The sequence below is a fragment of the Physeter macrocephalus genome, chromosome 9 (genome assembly GCF_002837175.3).
Source record: "Physeter macrocephalus isolate SW-GA chromosome 9, ASM283717v5, whole genome shotgun sequence".
Classification (NCBI taxonomy): Eukaryota; Metazoa; Chordata; class Mammalia; order Artiodactyla; family Physeteridae; genus Physeter; species Physeter macrocephalus.
Window position 1 is genome coordinate 70,512,228 of NC_041222.1, and position 20,873 is coordinate 70,533,100.

Here is a 20,873-nt window from a genome sequence, read left to right on the forward strand (position 1 = left end):
GTGCGAACCCAGTTCCCCTGCATCGGCAGGCGGACGCGCAACCACTGCGCCACCGGGGAAGCCCCTCCCCTTCACTTTTGAAGGACAATTTTTCAAGGTACAGTTCTTGGTGTTTTTTTTGTTTGTTTGTTTTTAGTCTTTTTTTTTCTGTCTGCTTTTCATATTAGGAGGTTTCTATTGAAATATTGTCAAACTCAGCAATTCTTTCATCAGCTGTGTCCTATATAATAAGCCCAAAGAAGGCATTCTTCATTTCTGTAATAGTACTTCTGATCTCTAGCTTTTCTTTTTGGTTCGTTCTTAGAATTTCCACCTCTCTGCTTTACATTGCCCATCTGCTCTGCCATGCTGTCTATTTTATCCATTAGAGCCCTTAGCATATTATTCATGGTTGTTTTAAATCCTCAGTCAGATAATTTCAACATCCCTATCATACATATCTTAATTTTGTTCTGAGGTTTGTTTTGTCTCTTCAAACTGTGTTTTTTTGTCATTTAGTATGTCTTGATGCCTTGTAATTTTTCTTGATAGTTGAGCATGATATACCGAGTAAAAGAAACTGTCATAAATAGACCTGTAGTAATGTGGTGTTAAGATGTTGGGGAAGGTGAAGCATTCTATAGTCCTATGAGTAGGTCCCAATCTTCCAGGAAGCCTGTGCATGGACCATGAACTTCACCAGTGATTTTCATTTCCCTCACCAGAACCTTAGGTGGGACAGGATGGCCAGAGTGAACTGAAGTTGTGTATTTTCCTTCTCCCACATGGAAGGGTAGGTGGGTCTGGAGCAGGGTATTTCCCTTTATCCCTGTGGAAGATTAGAGTCAGCTGAGGTTGGGTATTTCCCTTCCCCTAGGTCAGTTAAGTTCTGATAAAACACCTGCAGTTTAGGCTCTGGTTAAATAGTTTCTCTTGAGGGCAGACCTTGTTAAGAAGAACAGAATGCTCTGGGGTATTTCAAAATGGTGGATCTTCCCTGCCTCTTACAGCAGCAGCAGGGGATTTTTCTCTGATGTTCTTGTGAGAACCTGGTATGAGAACCCACAAAAGTTCCCCCCACCCCATGAATGAGTTCTCTGGAAATTGTTACTCTCAGGGTTGTCTGCACTGAGCCTCCTGCAATGTATCAATTACAGTTCTGGTTTCCCTACCACGGCACTGATTGCTGCGGAAGTTTCAACTTGTGATTTCTGCTCTGGTAAGTTATGATTCTTTGTGTTCACTTGTTGGTCTCTCCAATTTTGGTGACAGTGGTTTGCCTTGTGACCTCACATCTCTTAGTTGTGGCCACTGACAAGCATTTCTCAACTGCACTGTTTTTATAAAATGTCATTTTTGTATTACCTATCTGCAGTAGAGAGGTTAACGCAGTGCTAAAACTTGAAGCCGTTAGGATGCTTTGGGTTGCAAATAATAGAAAACTCAATATTAAAAATGGCCTTAATAAGAAGAGAATTTATTATCTCACGTAAGAAGACGCCTAGAAGTAGGATGTTAATTCCAGAGTAGTTTAGTTGAGAAGCTTACAAGGTCATCAAGTGTCCAAGTTTTATCTTTGTGCTTTATTACCTTCAAGAGGGAATTTTTGTCCTCGGGCTGTATCAATGTCAGTATCTTGTCAGTATCTTGTTTGTGGTACTGTACTATAACTCTGGAAGATTATAGTACAAAAATTTTGAGACAACTGGGCAAAGAATACAAGGGATTTCTCTGTATTATTTCTTACAATCCCATGTGAACCTACAATTTGAAATATAAAGTTTCATTTAAAAAATAAAACCTAGGAAGTATGAGTAGTTTAATATTAGAGAGTAAGTGCTTATCAGAGGGTATTGGAAGATGTGAATAAAGAAATTGGTAGGATGGGGGCCTGGAGGGACTTGAAGTTTATGGTAGAAAGTTTGGACTTCATCTTGTCAGTGGTGTTATACAATTATGTTGGTTTTATATTGCCCCTGTAACAAATTATCATAAACATAATGGTTTAAAATAGCACAAATTTATTGTCTTACAATTCTGTAGGCCAGAAGTCTAAAATGGGTTTCACTGAGCTACAATTAAAATGTCTGCAGGGCTGTATGTGTATGTTTTTTTCTGGTAACTATAAAAGAAAATCTGTCCTTTTGCTTTTTCCAACTTCTAGAGACTGCCTGAATTCCTTGACAACTAATCCCTTCTTCCATTTTCAAAGCCAAGATTGTAACATCTTCAGGTGCTACAGGTGTAGCATCTTCTGAGCCTCCTCCCTTCCTCTTATAAGGACCAGGATAATCTCCTTATCTCAAGATTGTTGACTTAATTACACTGGCAAAAGCCCTTTTGCCATAAAAGGTAGCATATTTACAGGTTCTAGGAGTTAGGATTTGGACATGTCTTGTAAGGGTATTATGCATAGGCACTTACTGCATATAACTTCTAAGACAGTTAAAAGAATTGAGGGTTAAAATTGAGTACACTTAACATTAGGTGTTAAGCAAAGCATGTCTGCAATTGTGCGTAGTGGTACAATTTGCTTGTTCTCCTAAGTCTTCCAACCCTGTGCTCGAAGCTGGACTCAAAGTTTAGATAATGATCTATTATTGCTCTAGATTGATGTTACAGATCCTGGGTATTCTTTTAGTGACTCCTGTGGCACTTGTCTTATATTTTTCTGTGTCCCAATTTTTGTTGCCTCTTCAAAATGGGAATTATTTCAAAGATTCCAAACATGCAAGATGTGCACATCAGTATGCTTAATAATATCTAATTCTCCTGGTCCTCTTCAAACAAGGTCTATGCTTCAATGGTTTGTCTCCTATGAGACCATTGTATTGAAAAGGCCGGTGTTCCTTAATTCTCACTGGCTTTTTTATTCTGAAGATTCATTCAGAAAAGTACGTGCCAATTCCAATGGATTGATCTGTTCTATCTTGCTTGGGTAGCCATTAATAACAAAGTTGAAAACATTCATGTGCAGAACAAATTTTACTCTAATTAAACTGTTCAAAATGAAAGAAATTCAGTATGACTTTTACTTGTCTTTAGTCAGGGAAAACAGTAATCTTGCTGAAATCTTCTGTATGCAGGCTGTCATCTATTCTCTTCTTTCATCTCTGAAGATGAAATATCCATAGACATGACTTTAAACATTGTTCTTTAGAGGTTTGTACAAAGGACTTACATAACCAAATTTGTAATTTAGAAATTTCACTTTCACTGTATTGTGAAGGATGTGCGATTTGTGGAGTAGAAGCAACTTGTATTAATCTTAGTTGGCTTTTCCTAGTATTTTTCTATTTCAGTGAGATTAGAGCTCATATGAGATTGTCCTCAGATATTACTTAATGACACAGATATTAGTTAAAGCAACATAAACATGCATTATATTTACTTAATGTGTGGTGTTAAGTGTTTGGTGCAAAGAATTTCTACAGAGATATTTCACCTGATCAGAAAATGGGAAACTCCAGCAAACTAAGTTGTCTCCATGGCTTAACCAATTTTACTGTCATTTCATGAAAATTTAATAAAGTTAGCAATAAATTGTAAATGAGTTCAGTGTTATAACTGAAGTAGCAAAAAGAGGTAGAAATGGGAAATGCAAAACCAGTGAAATTAACATTTAAAACAGCAATCAATGAAAGTATCCTTCAGAATCTCAATATATGCTAGGCTCCTAGACAAGAAATTCATCAAGCAGAGCTCCTAAGATTTTGGCAACAATTTCTGTCTACTTGAAAGGAACACTGATATCAACTTGCTGACACTGTTTTAAATTCTTCCTTCAAAAGCTGAATAGAAATCATTACCTTTACCATCATTACTTTGTAACTATTTGACATGATTTATCCCTGAATGTCAAAGAGCTTTAATATAATACCTTATCATAAATTTAATAATTTCCTAGCATCTTTGGGATAATATGGAGTTTTCCTCAAGTCAGGTGCAATGTGAATGGCAGAGTCAAAATGAAAATTCACTTCTTTGTTTCCAGGTCCCTGAACTAACAGGTATATTCTCTTTTGGATAGTGCAAAAATTACCTGCCCACTACTAGATAGTGAGATGTTTCTGTACTTGCAGGAGGGTATATTTTGTAATCAAGTTACTAATTAGAGCTTATCTAGAGGAGAAGATAAAGTATAGTGAAGGGACACCAAAAACTACCACATCTACAATTGCTGAAAGATTTGGAAAACAGAGAGAGATGATGTGGAAGGGAACTGATAGCCACCTTTAGACATCTGAATGGTTATCATGTCTAGCTCCTGAAGTTCTAACATATGGAATAAACAAGGAAACATGCTTCAGTCCAACATCGAGAAAAACAGAAATATCCAGTGATGGACTATGTTTCCTTGTTAGGTGTGAGCTCCCCATCACTGAAGTGCTGAAGTAAAAACTGGATCACCATTTTTCCAATATGTTGTTAAAATCATTGTTTGCATTGTACACGAGGGTAGATTAGAGGAATATGATCCTGTTCTACTTTATATTTCTATGATTACTCAATATAACAAAGGGAGATGCTAAGGTAACCAACTGCCTGGTGAGCAGTAGAATAGCCTGATGCCCCAGGAGGAAATCCTATCAAGATTCACAACAGACAAATCTACTTGAGGTCAACTCAATGAGAACCCAAGACAAACTCTAGTTATTCATGGCAAGTTATTCTCTGTTTGAACACAAATATCTCAAAAATACATCCTAGGCCATAATTATAACTCTTTGTACTGATCTTGCTTTTGTAATGTATACTCCTAAACATCTTAGTATTCCATATCTTTTTCCTTTATGCACAATATACCAATTCTTTAAGAATCTTAGTCTTGTGAGTTATAGATGTATTGGGGTAACGTAGCAAATTCAAAATAATGACGAAAACAGTTTAGTCCTATTTTTTGTTCTGGGGAAATGTCCTGAATTTGTTCCATAGGCCTCATTCTTAGAAGGTTCTCTCTGATATTGTTGACTTTTCCTTGAATTCTAGTGAAGTTTACATATTGGCTGTACTCTCTCCAACATGGGAGAGCTACCATGGAGGTAACGAATTTCCTAATCCCTTTAAGAATTCAAGAAAGGATATAGCAGTGATAAGACTTACTGTTTTATGGGATGCTGTCTGAATGATCTGTGAACTACTAGTACCAGAATTTTGACAGAAGTGTCAGTCAGAGACTATCCAAATCAGAGAGATCCAAAGCTTGCTATTTATCTCCTAAATTTAAAAATACAACAAATTTGTTTATGTTAAATTAATGGAATATTTCAATGAATAAGAAATAATGTGATTTTTCTAGAGTTTCTTTATGTATAAAGATACATACATATATCATGAACATACATACAGACATGCACACATGAACACAAATATTAATTACTAAATACTAATACTAAACTTATGCTAATATTACATTCCAAATATGACATGCAAGTTAATTAATCAGCATAATCAGACTGTGGGAATTTCCACATCCTATATCTGTATCCCCTTTTTAAATTTTTTGAATTATCCAGTTCTGTGGGGTCTAATAATCCTCTTCTTCCAATGTTAAATACTAATTTTTTCTCCCACAATTTTCTGTAATGAATGCTTTTATGTGTTAAAGCATTTAAAATACACCAAATTCTCATCTCATTGCTGAGACTGGCTCTTAGTTTGGGCCTTAAATATACATATGATCAAGTAATTTAGGAACACTTATATCCTTCAATATCCTTTTCTAAAGCATGTGTCCTGTTTGTCCAGGGAGAGAAGGCAGTAAACCTTTTTTCCTCCCTCCCTCCCTCCCTGCCTTCCTCCCTTCCTCCCTTCCTCCCTTCCTCCATCCCTCCCTCCCTTCCTGCCACCCTCACTCTTCCTCTCTCATTTGAAAGATTTGAATTTAATCTTTTGGGTATCCCACAGTGGTGGTAATGGTAGAGGAGTGGGTGATTAAACATCTATCTACCTGTTATCACAGAGGTGATATTTAACCATTAAGATAGGATTGTGTTAATTATACAGGTTGATTATACAAGTAGAACTTGCTGAATATGTAATGGAGGCAATGTTCAATCTTGACAGTAAAGTGAACCATATGGCCTTTAAGTTTTTTGCAATACCTAGGATTATCCAGTTGGGTCTAATATGGCCAGTTTGAAAATTTGAGGGAGAAAAGTGGTCCATCCCAATTCTAATCAGAAGTAAAGTACCCAAACTAAATAGAAATGTAAGGCTATGCACTTCAAAAAAACATCCAAACACAATCATTTTGGGGGGAATCATGTCAACTATTTAAGCCTACCATTTCTCTGGAGGATAATATTCAAGGAGTTCCTCAGTTTAAAACCAGTAATTGATCTCAAGTATTTAAATCTTTCTCTTTCAAACCAGAGAAAGGCAATCTAAGAAATGATTGTAGCTATTTTCTGAGGAAATGAGCAATGGAAAAGAAATCCAGTAGGAATTTTGCTGTTCCCATGAGATTGTAGCAAACTTTTTTCCTTATAGCTTTCAAAGATTTCAGATTCTGAGGGTGAACTACCTCATTTTTTCTTAGAGGTACAAACTAGAAAAGTAAACAAACAAATACACAAAAAATCTTTAGGGATAGAATGGGCACCTGTCGATGAAAACCAGCAACTGATGAAAACTGAGCTTATTGTGCACTAAATCATAGGAAAAGCATCCCTAGAACAAGTGGGGAATATTTAAAACTGAATAAGTAAGTATTCACTTTTTCCCTCTCCATAAAAAGATCAGACATATAAATTTAACCTGACAGTGTGGCAGGACTCATGTTTTTCTGTTGTCTTTTATTGCAAATATTCATCATTTCTGTTTTCCTCATAATAGCGTACATTTTATACACATGGGCCATAACTTAAAGGCCAAAGTTATTCAGTTATCCCACTAGCATGATATATGGTGATTGTGGTGAAAAGCTATTTCATGTTGCAAGCATGGCATGGAATTGTACATTTTGCAATATTGGAATTTCAAAATTTTACACAAAAATATTTGTCATGGATGAAGTAAAGGGAAGCAAAGCATTTCTTCTTAATAAGAGCTACATTGTAATGATGTTTGTAACTTTAAGCCTAATGGATAGGAAAACAAAGCAAAATGGAAGTTTTTGAACTGAGATGTTAAATGGTGTTTCATCAGTGAGGAATGTAATTTTTACTTATTTTATTCCCTACTTCAGTTTCATCCTTTCCTTGCTGATGTGTCTTCCATTAGATACTGCCTCAGTGGGAGAGTATCACATATAACCCAATCAGACAGAGTCTTAAAACAGACAAACAAGATAAGGTCAAAGAAACAGCTGAATTTAGAGTACATATCTTCTGGATTTATATTATGGACTTTGAGAAATGGAAAAGCTTTCTTCAGTTTAATGAATTGAATATGATTTTGTTCTGGATTGAATCACTATGTGTCATTTGACCAGAAGTTCAACTTATTACTGCACCTGATTCCAGTTAAATTTTTTATGAGACAGGCAACTGGGGAAATTTGAAGCTGCAACCGTAAGAGTAAAAGCCAAAACACCTCCAGAGATTATTTTATGCAACACCATTTTCACCCTGTTCAACTGAAAATGCTATCAAGTATTGTAAGACTATTTTAATCTAGAAAATAAAATAGAAAATAAAGCAGATATTTACTGCCATATTCTCTTTTAGTTGTGTGACCAGACTCAGATACATGTAAATCTAAGGACAAAAGAAAACCAGCTTGGGCATATTTATCTATATGCCACATGCATATCTTATAGTATCTGAAAGTTTTCAAGAAGCCAATTTTGATATTTAATGTTTTAAAGGTAAGTACTGTTGTTGTAGTTTTTTTAAAAAACTGAAAACAACATAAATGAACATAATAAGCCTCTCAATTATTAATATAAAACAACAATTGTAGACTACAAAGACACCAAATCACTATTCTTCCTCTTCTATATTTCTCCTTTATTCTATTGATCTTATTTCTGGTTCAGTTAATCTGGACATGACCAAAAGAACTGCTGAGTGTATGTAGTTGATGGATGGCCTAGTGATGCAAAATTAGTTTAACTCTCTTTCTAAATCCTATGTGTAGAATGTTTTTCTTTCTCACCTCCATGAGTACCATAGAATAAAATAAAATGACCCTGTTATAGGATAGATAAGGTTTAAAATATATGTTAGCATAAAGTTTATTTCAAAGTACTGTGGATTTTATTGTTGGTACATCTAACTTTTGCAGTTTCAACTGTCCTCTCATGCTCAAAATAAGGTGTGACTTTACTAAGAAAAAAATGAATGACAAGAGCTAATGCATGTGAGTTTCACTTACTACTGAGGAACATCTATCTGCAAAACTGATCTCTCTTGTTTTTCTTTAGTCATTTCTAAGCTCTGAATATAGTAAGGTGATTAAGGAGCCATTTTTGGATGATAAATGGCCTTTAAAAGTAAGTCAAATTTTCCTACTGATAACAAATTGAAGATATCTAAGCAAGTGTTGACATTCCTGGCTTAGCTGATTTGTGAGATCCAAGGGATTTTTGTAGCTCCTAAGGAAAGATGTTTGTCTTCCAAGGGCCAACTCAACTGTTAAATTCAATTTACAGTAGACACAGTGCCTCACTATCAGAGTAATTTTAGGGACTCATTAAAATGTTTTAATTAAAAAAAACTTCATTAGAAAAAAAACTTTTAGGTGGAAGAAACTGTTGTAATATGTAATTAATATATGTGTTGTATACCAATGCACTTTAAAAAATGAAATTTTAATATTTTTATAGAGAAAGGGGCCTAGGAAGGCAAAAGGGCCGAGGGCCCATGAAAGCCATAATGTGCCCCTTATTACTTTAACCTATTATCATAATGAGAGAGAGGGGGGATAGAAAAAAGCATATTGTGTGCAATGGTTTAATGTTAGTTTTTTTAGATTCTGGATATTCCAAAATTAAATTTCAGCCAATTTGTCGGTCATTCACTGAGTGGGTTCTAATTTACTTCAAGCTGAAGTACTAGCTATAATGTGAATATGTTCCATCACGTTTCAATTGGAGGCCAAAACACAGTTCTTTATTGCATTTAAGTGAAAATTCCCATTTCACATGGCCCTGCTTCATCAGCCAGTTACTCATTCAAGACAGCACGAGTTTTCCACTTTACTGCATTCTAGATTGGATGGTCTGTGATAATATGATTCTACTCAAATGTGTGAGTAGAATTTGATTCTACTCATATAGTTGAGCAATACGTGTTGCTCAAATATTTCATCTGAATGTAGCACCTGGTCCCTCTTCAAGATTTTATGGAACAGAAAATTCATGAATGAAGACACAACTACCACTAGCAGGTGCCAAAATATTTTCTGAGAAGATTATATGTACCTACATATGGATTTCTGCAAGACGGTTATTGTTACTATGTTGTTAAGGGCAGAACTTTGAACTGGGCATGAGAAAACCTGATTCTTGCCTCAGTTATCTCTTATGTCTCTGACTTTGAGCAAGAGATGTGCTCTGTCTTGGATTTCATCTGTTCAATTAAAAAGAAAATGGGGCTGATTTCTAGGACCCTTTGTACACCTAAATGTCAGTAATTCTGTAAAGCTATTCTATTGGTCTCCAGAATGTTTTTATATGATGTCTGCTCATAGCACCTGGGATCTGAACCACTCATCAGCAGTTTGCTAGGATCTCCTACTGACACTGAGTCCTTTAAATTGTTCACACACATTTATGACAAGCATCACTTCCAGGCTGGAGCATCCTTGGCTGCATTCCGGGAGGCTCTTTTATAGTCGCTCTATGTCAAATTTCCACAGCTCATATCCATGGGAAGGTTAGGTATTATCATCTTGAATAAGGACTGGAGTCTGAGTTAACTTGGTCTTAATCTGTGAAGCCTCATGGACGTCAAGCTGCCTTCTCTGATTTGTTTTTTCACCATTTGGTTTGCCAGGAAAGAGAAGAATTAAAGGGGAAGGCTTTCCACTTTCTAATGATGAGGGAAATTGTTAGCTATTTATAGCATTTACTTGGTGCTGGTTTATATGTGATTTGAATTTCTTACCAAATTAATGATAAATATACAGATCTAGCTATCTAGTAAAGTGATCATGAGGTCTTACCATATTGTAAATGTGGATAAAGATGGAGAAAAGAATTTGTATTTTTACACTTTTTGCAAAGTGTTTAATGGAAAATAACTATATATTAGTGTGGTTTTGTTTACTTTGAAAAGTGCACAGCTTAAGTTGATATAATTGTGTATGATTACATTTAGTTTAAACTAAATAGAGGTATTATTTTCCTTTTACAAAAATAAGTGGCTGAATCACAGCTAAAGAAAAAATACATATACATACCCTAATGTACTAGCTGGGCCTTCTGGTACAATGATGAATAGAAAAAAAGTAATACTGGATCATCCTTATCTTACTCCCAACCTCAGGGAAAAACATTCAATATTTCATCATTAAGTAGGTTGTTAGAAATCAATATTCTGTAAATTTATTAGTTAGAACTGAGGTAGTTGATGTAGTTCTCTTATATTCCTAGTGTGCTAAGTGTTTTAATCATGAAGGATTATTCAAATTTATCAAGTGATTTTTCTACCTTTAATAAGATAATGATATATTTTCATTGTTTTGTAATGTTTTAAATTACATTGACTACTTTTGATGACCTGTTTTCACACCTAGCATCATATATGCTATCCATATTATCATCTAAAGCCAGTTTCTGAAACTATCCTCTCTTGCCTACTCAAGGCCCCTTTGTGACAAAATTCCATCTAGGTGGTGTCTATATTCACGGTCTCTAATTTTTGCCTTTCTGTTTTTCAAATTTTTCTTAAGAAAATATTCAAGCACAAAGAGAATTTGTAAGAGCTTACAGTGAAATCATGTGTACATACAATCTAGATTCTACAATTAATCTTTTCTTTGCTTTATCACTTATCTATATCTACATTAATCTCTCTTCATCTTTTATTTGAGGTATTTTCAATTAAGTTGCAATCAACAGTATACTTGACTATAGATACTTTAGCATACATATCATGAGTTTTCCCTTTTTGTTCTCTGAAAGAGAAGACTAAAAATTGGTGTTCTTTGTTTCTTAAGTGGCTGGGAAAATTCTCTCAAGTCATCCAGGTTTTGAGCTTTATTTGTGGGGAAGTTTACACTTACTGATTAAATATTTTCAAATAGATATAGGACTCTACGTACATTTTCCATTTCCTCTTGATTATATGTATATTATATATAATTTTTACATATAATTTTAAGATAAGTGTAGATTCACAAGAGGGTGTAAGGAATAATGCAGAAAGATACTGTACACCCTTCATTCAATTTCCCCCAATAATAATATCTTGTAAAATTGTATTACAATATTGCAACCAAGAAACTGATATGGTTACAATCCACGGATCTTATTCAGATTTCATCAGTTTTACATGAACTCGTGTGTGTGTGTGTGTGTGTGTGTGTGTGTGTACAATTGATTGTTGAACAGCATTAGGGGAACCTACCCTCTGCTTAGTCCAAAATCAGAGTGTAATTTATAGTTGTCCCTCTGACTCTTCGGTTCCTCATCCACGGGTTCAACGAACCTTGGATGGTGTAGTACTGTAGTATTTACTGTTGAAAAAAATTCATGTATAAGTGGACCTGCACAGTTCAAACACCTGTTGTTCAAGGGTCAAGTGTATTTAGTTCTATGCAATTTTATCTCATGTGTAGATTCATGTGGCCACAACAACAGTAAAAGCACAGAACAGTTCCATCGTCCCTCATGCTACCCCTTTATGGAAACAGCTACTTCCTTTCTTTCTTCCCTAGCTCTGAAAAACACAAATTTGTCCTCCCTGCTATAATCTTGTCATTTCCAGATTGTTACGTAAATGGAATTGTATAGTATCTTACCTTTGGAATTGGCTTTTTTTCACTGAGCATAATTCCCTTGATACCAGTTGTTGGATGTACCAATAATCTCTTCCTTTTTTTTTTGCTGAGTAATAGTATGTGTGTAACACAGTTTGTTTAACCATTCACTCATTGATAGATATTTAGGTTTCTTTGGGGCTATTATGAATAAAACTGTTATAAATACTTTTGTACAGGTTTTTGTGTGAACATAATTTTCTCTCTAACTTGCACCATAATTTCCTCCTATTAATTGGTCATTGCCAGTAGTACTCTAAATAATAATTTTATATTCTCTATGCTCTCAAGTTCTCATTAAAATCCCCACAAATCTATACCTATTTCCTCATTTCTCTGTTCCTCTATCATATGGAAAATTACCTTGAGGCAATGGTAGCTTGCAAGGATACCACTAAGCAAGCTATCCTAGATGTCATAGAACAGAAATGCTCAAAGACCAACTTAAAATGCCTTAAATATTTGCTTTACTAAATCAATATGAAATACACTGTTAGAACCAAAAGAAAGATTTGGAATAAGCTAACAAATTTAGGATAAAGTATAAGCAGGATAGAAGACACACGCTCTCTGACTCTTGGATCATATTTCCTTTTTCTTTCTTGTCTATCTCATTAAAATACAATGAGCTGGGAGCTACCCTTAATCTATTTCACCACCCATATCCAAAGCTTGTGGTATCTACATACAAAATGAATCCTGACTGTAAATATCTCTCAGTATCTCTATGTCTACCACTCCATTCAATACCACAGTGAACTATTTTTTTCAAGACTTGCATAATATTAGCTTAAAACATTTCATGGGCATGTTTCTCCATAAACTTTCCAGAGTTATCTGTGAACAATGAAACTTCTCAAAATCTTCTATTTGCTTCCAAGCATACTTTAGACCTTCACAGTCTGGCCCCTGCTTGCCTCTTGAAACAACACCCCCCAACTTCTTCTTCTTTTTTTTTTTTTTAAACTACTGAGTCAATCTCTTTTCTGACCATTCCTCAAACAGTTCCACTGTATCCCAGGGACAGTCCCTTTGCTCTCCTAATCCTCTGACTACCAGTTAGTCACAAGGGCTCTCACCTCACTTAGGTGTGTGCCGAAGTATCATTTCCTCAGAGGCCATTTTCCTGGCCACCTTGTAAAGAACCAGATTTATCCTCACCACATGTCATTCTCTGTATACTTTTCTACGATTTTTTCTTTGTAAAACTTAAAATTTCCTAAACTTTCAGAAATAGGAACATAAATGTTTATATATACACACATTATATATACCTGTTTTATATACACATTATATATACATATATCTGTTATATGTGTTATATATCTACATATATGTATATTTTTTCTTTCTCTGAAACCCTGATTTTATCATTTCCTTTAGCAATTAAATTCTAAGATAGGAACTCCTAGATTAGGGACTGAAACAAAATAGACATTGACTAAATATGGGTTAAGTATATGAATGAATGTGAACAGCAAACATAGGATAATTTTGGCCTTTATAATTCGGTTTTCTCTTGCCTTTTCTTTCAGATTATCCCATAATTGTGTCCTTTGTAAAATAAACCTTGTACCAAAGTGCACATTAAGCTCTTGATGTTTCTGAAATTTTTCAAATGTTGTGAAAAGCTGAGGTAAGACATCAAAGCAATGAGGAAATCATTTTTGCCATGGAATCGGGTACACGTTATGCAGCTTCCAAGTCTCTCCTCCATTACTATTAGTTCTTTTGAATTGTACTGCAGTTTATATGGTGTTTTTCGGTTCATTATCTTAATTTAATCTCCAAAATAATCCTGTGACTTAGAGAAATAAGATTTTTTTATATCCTTTCTAATAAACAGATTTGGGGAGATTAAGTGAGCTACTCAACAATACAGAATTAGTGACAGAACTAGGATTTGAATTTCAAATTTTGTACTCATTAAAATATATTACTGTCTCATCAAAATATGTTAACATGTAGGAAATTAAATTTTTAGTGTATTTCAGCTTGTTAACACTCTAAAAAATCTTTTAAAAATAATAACTGTGACTGGTCAGGCTATTTTGACCTCCTGTTTGTCACTGAATAAAAAGATGTTAAATGCTATATCCACTGGACCCCATAATTTTTCATTAATTTTTGACTATTCAAAGAGTATCAGTCTAGTTTTAACTGAGGATGAGTCCTGTTCATTTGGAAACTTCAGTATCTTATTTTGATTTAAAGTTTTTCCCTTCCCATCTTTCCATAACTCTTTGACTTAATTCTTCTGAAGCAAACTTCTCTGGAGGTGTAACAGCCAAGATTGGTAGGAGAAACAAAATATAAGTCTCTGCTTCTGATTGGGAAACATTGCCTCTCCTGCAAATTAACTGTCTCATCCTCTCTGGTCATTCCCACTCCCTCTGTGTAAATGTGGCCAAATGTTGCCTCTTTCATGGAGTGCATTAATGTTTTCTTCTGAGGACCCTGAGTGTCCTCTCTTTCTTGATGCATTTTCCAGGAATGGGATCCCTAGCTTGTTTATGTAACCTTCCTCATTTTCTTTAGTTCCTATGAGAGAGGTTTCATTCTGACAGACTCGAGCTTCTAAGGTCCTGTAGCCCCTTGGGGGGCCCCAGTCACTTTTTTTGTAAACCAGAACAAATGGTAGAAGTGCAGGATGATTCACCCTATTCCAGGCCACCATCCTCCATGTGCCAGCAAAATCAAGTGCTACATTGGTCAAGAGGTTCAGAAAATGTACAGAAAGGATGTTCATTAGTTTCCAACCTAGTAGAAACAGGGTGGTTCAGACATGTACATTTAAAAAAATAACTTTATTGAGATATCATTGTAATATAAAATGGTATATATTTAAAGTATAAAACTTGATGTTATGATATATATATACATTGTGAAAGGATCACCACAATTAAGCTAATTAGCATTCTATCACCTTTATATTTTGTGTGTGTGTTTGTGCATGTTGAGAAGATTTAATATATATCTTCAAAAATTTCAAATATTAAGTATCATTACTATGCTGTATATTAGACCTCTAGCACTTAATTATCTTGCATGACTGAAAATTTGTATCCCTTCACCAGCATCACCCCATTTCCCTCTCCCCCTAAACCCTGGCAACCACCGTTCTAACTCTCTGATTCTATGAATTGGGCTATTTCAGATTCCACTTATAAGTGAGATCATGCACTGTTTCCCTTTCTGTGTCTTGCTTATTTTGCTTAGCATAATGTCCTCCAGCTTCATCCATGTTATTGCAAGTGGCAGCTTTTACTTCTTTTTTAGAGCTAAATAATATTCTATTATATGTATATATGTATGTACATATATATGTCTGAGTGTATATATGTATATATACATATATATTCTTTATCCATTCGTCCATTGAAGGACATTTTCTTATTGATTCCTTCAAAGCACGCCTTGTTTGTCTCTAGGGAGGAAAAGCAGCCTCACCTGTTCCAAAGAAGTGTGTTCATGCATAAGGCATTCCAGACTCCACAAAGTATTGTACGTTTCTGCAAGCCCTATGGAGAAACGTCTTGCCCCAACAACTGGGAGCCCTTTGGATGCAGAGGTTTCTTACTGCCCATTATTCACAGGCATGATTCTGAGATGCAGTACCTGGATTAGGGAAAAATACCACAAAGAATAAATATACTGTAGCATAAACTATGATAGTTTTACATATTGTGTTTTGACTTGAAACACATGATAAACTTCCTTCTCAAGTCACATGGGATTCAATTTGCTGGGTTGTTATGTTAAGAATGGAGAGATATAGATAGATATAAATTCAGACTAATTGTATTTGATGGTAAAAAAGATGCATCTTGATTTAGTGGCAACAGATTTAGTGGAAAATGTCAGAGATGAAAGAGGTGCCTGGAATGTTTTTTTCCTATTTAATAAAGGTGACATTGAATACAAAATTATACACAAAATCGGCTACTTTGGGGAAGAAAGATAACTGCAGGGAGCATTGATAACTCAGAGAAAAATAGGAAAATGTGATTTTTAAAAATAAAACGTGTGAAATTGTAATCTAGTTTTTTGCAAAGTCATATATGGAGTTCATTTTATTTAGTGCTTTTTTTTGCCATGATAACTTCAAGGTTTCAATAGTTTGTGGGTATATTAAAAAGTTATACATGTACATTTAGAAAATTGGAAATTTCATTTAAAATTTTAAAATATTTGATAAACTGATACATGAACAGTGGTTTCTAGGAAAGATATAAAACATATATTGCCAAAGATAGGACTAATTTTTAGGTATTTGAGAGAATATCTTCAAAAAATCTAATTTTTTTAATATCAGTTTCTAGTTTGCCTTCAAGAATTCTTATGATTTTAGTAGGCTTTGAGCATTGTTACTATAATAGAAATGAGATCCAGAGAGCCATTCAAAGATTAAGTTTTATGAAATCATGAATGCTCTCCTTAGTAGTTCTGTTTTTAAGAATGATAACATGATAACAATATAGAAACTTCACTCTCAAATGATGAGTCAATGAAATTTTCCAAGTTAATCTATCTTTACTGTTTCCAGCTTTATTGAGATATAATTGCCATTAACAGTATGCAAGTTTAAGGTATAAAATATGTTGATTAAATGCAATTATATATTGCAAAATGATTACCACCATAGTGTTAGCTAACACCTCCATCACATAACATATTTACCACTTCTTTTCATTGGTGAGACCATTTTAGATCTAATCTCTTAGAAAATTTAAGTATATAATACAACATTATTAACCATAATCACCATGCTATACATTAGATCTCAGAACCTTTCCATCCTATAAATAGAAGTTTGTACCCTTTGACCAATATCTCCCCATTTCTCCCACCCTCAGCTCCTTGGTAACCACCATCCTACTGTTTCTATGAGTTCAGATTTATTAGATTCCACATATAGATGATATACAATGTTTGTCTTCCACTATCTGACTTAATATTACTTAGTATGAAGCCCTCAAGCTCCATCCATGTTGTCCCAAATGGCAAGATTTCCTTCTTGTTTATGGCTGAATAATATTCCATTGTGTGTGTGTGTATGTGTGAGGATACGCCCGCTGATACGCCCACTGATAGTCACATAGTTTGTTTCCATATCTTGACTATTGTGAGTAATGCTGCAATGAACATGGGATTGCAGATATCTTTTTGAGATCCCATTTTCATTTCCTTTGGATATATACCAAGAAGTGGGATTGCTGCATCATATGGTAGTTCTATTTTAAATATTAAGGAATTTCCATACTGTTCTCCATAGTGGCTGTACCAATTTACATTCACACCAACAGTGCCCAAGGGTTCCGTTTTCTTCACATCCTTACCAACACTTCTTGTCTCTTGTCTTTTTTATCTTTGCTATTCTAATAGGTGTGAGGTGATATCTCATTGTGGTTTTAATTTGTGTTTTCCTGATGATTAGTGATGTTGAGCACTTTTTCATGTACCTGTGGGCCATTCATATATCTTTTTTTGAAAAATGTCTATTCAGTTCCTCTGCCAATTTTTTAATCAAATTTTTTTGTTATTGAGCTGTATGAATTAAAAAATATATTTTGGATATTAATCCCTTATTAGATATGTTTTGCAAATATTTTCTTTCATCTTGTAGGCTGACTTTTCATTTTGTTGTTTGTTCTTTTGCTGAGTAGAAGTCTTTTAGTTTGATATAGTCCCACTTGATTTTTGCTTTTGTTGCCTGTACTTTTGGTGTCATATCCAAAAATATTGTTGCCAAGAGCAATGTCAAGGAACTTTCTTCTATGTTTTCTTCTGGGAATTTTATGGTTTCATTTCTAGTGTTTAAGTCTTTAATCCACTTTGAGTTAATTTTATGAGTGGTTAAGATAGAGGTCCAATTTCATTTTTCTGCATTTGGTTATCTAGTTTTATGAACACAATTTACTGAAGAGACTATCCTTTCGCCAGTGAGTATTTTGCCTCCCTAGTTAAATATTAGTTGACCACATATGTAAGAGTTTGATTATCTTCCATTTGCCTGTGTCTCTTTTTATGACAGTACCATATGCTTTGTTTAGTATAACTTTGTAGTGTAGTTTGAAATTTGGAAGTATGATACCTTCAGCTTTGTTCTTTCCTCTCAAGATTGCTTTCACTGTTCATGGTCTTTGCAGTTCCATATGTATTTTAGGATTGCTTTTTCTTTTTCTGTAAAAAAAAAAAATGTCACTGGAATTTTGATAGGAATTGCATTGAATCTATAAATCACTTGGGTAGTTTAGATGCTTTAACAATAGTAATTCTTCTGATCCATGAACACAGAAATCTTTCCATTTGTTGTGACTTCTTCCGTTTCTTTCATCAAAGTTTTGTACTTTTCAGTGTACAGATCTTTCATCTCCTTGGTTAGATTTATTCCTAAGTATTTAATTCTTTTTATGCAATTGTGAATGAGATTGTTTTCTTTAGTTTTTTCAGATATTTCACTGCTAGTGTACAGAAATACAACTAATCTGAATGTTGATTTTGTATCTTACAACTTTACTAAACTTGTTGATCAATTCTAACAGTATTTTTGGTGCAATCTTTAAGATTTTCTATGTATTAACATCATATAATCTGAAAAAAGACAATTTTACTTCTTCCTTCCAATGGGGATGCCTTTTCTTTTCTTTCTTTTTCTCTTGCTTGCTTACTATGGCTATGACTTCCAGTATTATGTTGAATAGATTCCTGTGGTGAGAGTGGGCACAATTTTTGTGTTCCTGATCTTAGACGAAATGCTTTAATCTTTTCCATTGAGTATGGTATAAGTTGTGTACTTTTCATACACAGCTTCTATCTGTTATGTTGAGGTTCAGTCATTCTATACCTAATTTATTGAGAATTTTTATCATGAAAGGGTGTTGAATTTTGTCAAATGCTTTTTCTGCTTTTGAGTTAATCATATGATTTTTGTCTTTCATTCTATTAATGTAGTGTATCACATTTATTGATTTGCATATGTTGATCCACTCATACATCTCAGGAATAAATCCAGTTTGACCATGGTATATGGTTATTTTAATATGATGTTGAATTCAATTTGCTAATATTTTCTTTAGAATTTTTGCCTCTATGTTCATAAGGGATATTGACCTGAAGTTTTATCATAATGTCTAGTGATGTAGGGTACAAGTACATGGGTCTTTAGTGGCAACAGGTTCATGGGAGCATTATGTCTCTTTGGCTCAGGTCTCTGGGGTCTACAGCATTGTCAATGTGTGGTCCTTAGAGAGCACTACGGGCATCCATATTGGCAGCAAGGGCTGTTGTTTTCCCCATCTGTACCTGCAGGTCCAGTGGCTAGTGACCAGAACAGGAAACAATGGTGACTAGAGCCAGTGGGGTGCACATGCCCTGATACAGAAGTCAGCAGCAGGTCCCTGTGGCGGGGGCTGGTTACAGATGTACGCATATGTGATGGTGGGGTCAGGGCAGGCAGCAAAGGCTGGAGCTAACTGCAAGCACACTAGCAGCTGTGGGGGGCCATGGCTTTTGGTGTGCGCTATCACGGCTACTGGGTCATCACAAGTGCATGGCAATGGAGGCTGGTGATGGCGATTTTGTTGGAGAGTATGGGTAGGGATGAAGTAGATGTACAGCTAGAGGAGCTAGCTGCAACTGAGTGTAGTGGTGCAGGCCAGTGACAGAAGACAGGACTTGATCTGGGCTCACAAGCAGCTTCAGGGGCTCTGGCTGTCAGTGTGCTCTCTCATGGATGCACAGTCTTCCCTAAGGCATGTACGCAGCAGGGGAGGCCAGGGAAGGGTGTCAGGCTGGTGGCATTCAGGTGCACAACTGGAGCAGCTAGACTCAAGCATGTGCACAGCACTGGGGGGCAGCCATGCAGGGTCTAGTCTGGCGTGTTGCATTGTGCAGCTGCAGAGGCCTGGGCTGGCTATCAGGGCAGTTCAGAACCTCTAGTGGGCGGTGGGGGAAGGAGCTGGAAAGACTCAGGAGGCTAGCATCAGCTAACAAAAATACCTATGGGGCAAAAGCTGGTAAAATATGCAGGATCTACAGACACTCTTCTGGCCTTTGGTTTATTCATTGGTGAAAGCTGCTGTGTCTACAAAGCAGGTCACTGTGAACGGCAGTTACTCCTGCTGGGTGACTACCATTGGTAGCTCCTGCTTTTCTTCCTTTTTTTTTTTTTTAACATCTTTATTGGAGTATAATTGCCTTACAATGGTGTGTTAGTTTCTGCTTTACAACAAAGTGAATCAGTTATACATATACATATGTTCCCATATCTCTTCCCTCTTGTGTCTCCCTCCCTCCCACCCTCCCTATCCCACCCCTCTAGGTGATCACAAACCACCTAGCTGATCTCCTTGTGCCATGAGGCTGCTTCCCACTAGCTATCCACCCTACGTTTGGTAGTGTATATATGTCCATGGACTCTGTCACTTTGTCACAGCTTACCCTTTGCCCGCCCCATATCCTCAAGTCCATGCTCTAGTAGATCTGTGTTTTATTCCCATCCTACACCTAGTCTCTTCATGACATTTTTTTTTCTTAGATTCCATATATATGTGTTAGCATATGGTATTTGTTTTTCTCCTTCTGACTTAATTCACTCGGTATGACAAATGACAATGGAGACACGACGACCCAAAACCTATGGGATGCAGCAAAAGCAGTTCTAAGAGGGAAGTCTATAGCAATACAATCCTACCTTAAGAAATAGGAAACATCTCGAATAAACAACCTAATGTTGCACCTAAAGCAATTAGAGAAAGAAGAACAAAAAAACCCCTAAGTTAGCAGAAGTAAAGAAATCATAATGATGAGATCAGAAATAAATGAAAAGAAATGAAGGAAACGATAGCAAAGATCAATAAAACTAAAAGATGGTTCTTTGAGAAGATAAACAAAATTGGTCAACCATTAACCAGACTCATCAAGAAAAAAAGGGAGAAGACTCAAATCAATAGAATTAGAAATGA